The following is a 4,576-nucleotide window of genomic DNA, read 5'->3' as shown; positions in this document are numbered from 1 at the left end:
ACAGTTGCTAGTTGTATGTCAAAAGTCATATTGGGGGCATATATTGTTATAAACCTTTTGTGTGAAATGATTAGGAAATATTTTGATTCCGTTTTTTTCCGTTTTCTGAAAAGTGTGGGAAAAATAGGCCCTTATTTGGTAACCTAGGGTAGCAAGGTATTATTTCTTATTACCTTTTTGTTACCGTTCTCTTATCATGTCTGAGAGTAATACACCAAGTCCAGTTCCTTGTATGTGAACATAGTTGACGAATAAACAGATTCTGATGCAAATGTTCTTCATCCTACTGGACCTACTCTAATCATTTTACATTATGTTATTCAGGATGAGGTCTTCTTGATGTCATCAACTCTTAACACATGCATGATGAATGTTCTGTAAATCAGCTTCATCTGTATTATCCCTCAAGAGTGAAATTCAGGCCTGGGCCGTAGTGTGACCGTCCAGGCACCCTAGGCTGCAATGCCAGCCTGACAGCGTGTCGCGGGTTCGACTCCCATGCATGCTGCATGTCTCCCCCCATCTCTCTCCCCATTTCTTGTCAGCCTACTTTCCCTATCCCTCTCTAAATAAAGGCATAAAGCCCCCAAGAAATCTTAAAAAACAAAAATACAATATAATTACTTTTTTTTAGAGTGAAATTCAGTTGACCAGCCATTCTGCATGCATTTTAAACAACCAATACATACACATATCATAAAATGTTCAAACACAATGTGCAGAAAATGCAAGTATTAAACCACTGTCTCCTCATCTGTTCATTATAAAGCCTGATAGCAGTGAGGTGACTGTCACAGATGATGTGTACAGGTCTTCCACAAAATGTTGGCTGATGTCTAGGATTTTATTGGCATTTCACTGCTCTTTCCAGTTTGCATCGGGCTTGGCTTTGCAGCATTGGATCAAGTGTTCACAATTCACAGTTCAACCAACAACACATTTGCATGATGAGACAGATCACATGTATGTGTACAGTAGTATGATAAGACGTTGGTTTGGTTTAGCATTAGTAATAAAGTGATAAGAAGTTAAATATCTTATATGAGTCTAAATACAGTGTGTAGTGCAGATGTTGAAGAAATTAGCCAAAATAGGGCGACATATTTTCATATTTTTGTTTTGCTCAATACAAATGCTGTTGTGTAGTGGCAAGAATACCATCCTCTGCTGGTTTCTCTCCATTATGAGGAATGTACAGTCAAGACACCAGTTGAACCAAAGTCTCTGTGGAGGTGGATGACGCCCCTTTGAAAACAAAGTGATACACAAGGTGTATTTCTCATGCTTTGATATCCTTGCATATCGGAGGAGGCCAGCATGAGGTTGTGATTTTCTTATTGTCAACCTACAAACAGCCCCAAACCAGAAACTTTATTCCGCCTGCTTATTTTGTATGTTCTCTGTCCTGAACATACTGTGCATTGTTTTCTTTACACTCACACAATCAATCATAATCCCTTCATAAAACACTCTCTTGTGCATAACTGCAGCCCCGGGTTTCTCGAAAGCAGCATACCCTTGTCCAGTTCCGGTTCAGTTTCCCATAGATTGGTTTGATTAGTGCAGCAGCAGATCTAAACTGGAAACACATGAAGGTGTCATGTCTGTTTCCAGTATAAATCTGCTAGGAAACACAGGTCAACAACTAAAACTCTGCACAGAGCCTGTTGTTGTCCATTGTAATGATTTCATGTGCAGACCAATGCAACACTGTTCTCTGTGATTGTTTTAACAATGTTTCTATGAGTGGAGTTCAAATATCCCAACTGTCTGAGATGAGGTGCAATATATTTATCTACCTGTGTAATGAAAGAACTTTGCTCTTGGACAGTTGTAAAAACACTCAGTTCCTCTGACACTCAGAGACACAGTCAGGTAGATGTACAAACATATTTATTGCACAGAGGGCAAGTCATGCACGTTCTCTCTCTCATCAGCGGACAAAGTACTCAACCCCAGTACTTGAGTCAAAGTATGGATACTCCTGGTCAAATATTACTAAACTACAAGTGAAACTTGCTCTGTAAAATTTCAAGGGCCTCATTCCTAAAATGCATTATTTATGCATTTTTATGCATTATTTACCCCAGTATAGTCATGTGAAATTCACACAGTGAATATCTGCCCAGTTTTGAAATTAACTGGGCAGATAGGCTATTTGTCAGTACAATTTGTAAGGATTCCTAACTGCTTTTCCCAAATTGTATTTCCTTTTATTACGGGGCCAGAGCTCTCAGCTCTGGACCTGTTTTAATGTTCCCCTCTTTTTTCTTCTCCCACTTTTGGCATACGCTTTTTACGAAACTTGGCCATATGGTAGATGGTCATGAAAAACTATCAAGAAATAATTCTCACAATCTTTCGTCAAAAGGTGGCGCTATAGCACTCAATTGAAAATGCCAACTTTGAACAGGTACAACTCATGCCCTGTTTGACCTACAGCCATAAAACTTCAATACACACATGCGTCTACTCATGATGAACAACTTTAACCCTCTGACTTTTGACCTCTGACCTTTAGATCTCCCACCATTTTGAATTATATGAAAAACAGTTAAAACCTATCTCCTCCTGGGATTTTTGAGTAATCTGCACGAAACGTTTTACACATGAACTTTGGACCTATGCCGACAAACTGATGCAAAAGATTTTCCATAAGTGAAAAAATGAAGCTTTAATGAGCCAATGAATATTGCAGTTTTATGACAATTATTCATCTGCCCCTAACACATACATGCAGACTCACATTTCTTTGAAACTTTGCGTTAATGTTGAGGGTCATTCCAAATATTACTGAAACCAATCTTACTCCAATTGGTCAAAGGGGGGCGCTATAGCTATTTTTTGAAAGTGCAAACTTTAAACAGGCAAAAGTCATGCCTCGTTTGGCCGACAGCCATTAAACCTGCTTACACATGTGCCTTGACTCATGAGGAACACATGTATCACGTTAACCAGTAAGCTCCGCCCTTAGATTGTCTGCAATTTTGAGCAGTTTGAAAAACACTTAAACCCAGGATTTTTCAGCTATTTGCGTGAAACTGTATCATCTGTGTGATCTCCTTTTTCACAGGTTCTTGTCTGTTGGTCCAATGCCTTCTCCCTTAAGCGAGTGCCTCACGACCGCAAGGTTGCCGGTTCAAGCCTCACTTGATGCAGACTCATTTAAGTTGAATTGCAAAAAACATGACTGTATCAATGAATACATATGCAAACGGTAAAGATAACATGAAATGCTTATTTGAGAGTATGTTTTTTCAATGTATGACGTACTTCATTGTGAAAATATCCGATCTACAATCTCACAACTTTTCAGATAGCAACGTTTTGTGAGCTTGTAGATCGGCTGCTTTCACTGGTTTCGGTTTCGAGGAGACATACAATTTCTCTATTGGTAAATGGTTTGTGAACGAGTGATCTTAGTGTTAGTGAAACAGGGGCTTGGTTCATGACAGAAGGCAAAAGTGTATGATCTTCAACAGACAACTGCAGCCTGGATGAAGCTATAGCACTACTTGTAGTGTCTCATTCTGTGAGTCCGAAGGTTGAGAGTTTGATTCCTGTCAATGGCAATAGGTTGAGCTGTCTGTTTCTCTCACTCTGTCTGTCTATCTGCTCTGTCTGTAGGTGGGTCATTCCACTTTTCAATTGCAGCGCACAAAACATGACTGCATCAAATAATGCATGTGCAATTTTTTAAGACATTACAATCTAATATTTAATTCAGACACTGTGAAACCACATGTTGCTTTTCACTTGGCAGGATGTAAAATGTCATCTCTCTCTCTCTCTCTCTCTCTCTCTCTCTCTCTCGTCTCTCTCTCTCTCTCTCTCTCTCTCTCCTCTCCTCTCTCTCTCTCTCTCTCTCTCTCTCTTCTCTCTCTCTCTCTCTCTCTCCGTCTCTCTCTCTCTCTCTCTCTCTCTCTCTCTCTCTCATTCACCAGGTCAGGTCTGTTGGTCAATGGCTTCTCGCTTAAGTGTGTGCCTTAGAACCTCAAGGTTGCCAGTTCAAGCCCCACTTGATGCAGACTTCATTTAAGTTGCATTGCACACAACATGATTGTGTCAATTAATGCAAGTGCAATTGTTAAAGATAACCTGAAATGCATATTTGAGAGTATGTCTTTTCAATGTATGACATAGTTCATTCTGAAATAGCCGATCTACAATCTCAAAACTTTTCAGATAGCAACGTGTTTCTGAGCTTGTAGATCGGCTGCTTTCACTGGTTCACTTTTATCTTCAACAGACAACCTCAGCCTGTACAAAGCTATAGCACTATAGGTAGTGTTGCAGCTTTGTCAATCCGAAGGTTCAGGGTTCGATCTGTTAATGGGCAATAGGTTGAGATGTCAATTCCGCTTCCATCTCTCTTCAATCTATTATGTTTCCAAGTCTCTCTCTCTCTCTTCAATCTATTCCGTTTCCATGTCTCTCTCGCTCTCCTCCCTCTCTCCCTTCAATCTATTCCGTTTCCATGTCTCTCTCTCTCTTCAATCTATTCCGTTTCCATGTCTCTCTCTCTCTCTCTCTCTCTCTCCTCTCTCTCTCTCTCCTCCTCTCCTCTCTCTCTCTC

The sequence above is a fragment of the Gymnoscopelus braueri genome (assembly GCF_963280865.1).
Source record: "Gymnoscopelus braueri genome assembly, chromosome: 13".
In the NCBI taxonomy this organism is placed as follows: Eukaryota; Metazoa; Chordata; class Actinopteri; order Myctophiformes; family Myctophidae; genus Gymnoscopelus; species Gymnoscopelus braueri.
This window is presented reverse-complemented; position numbering follows the sequence as displayed.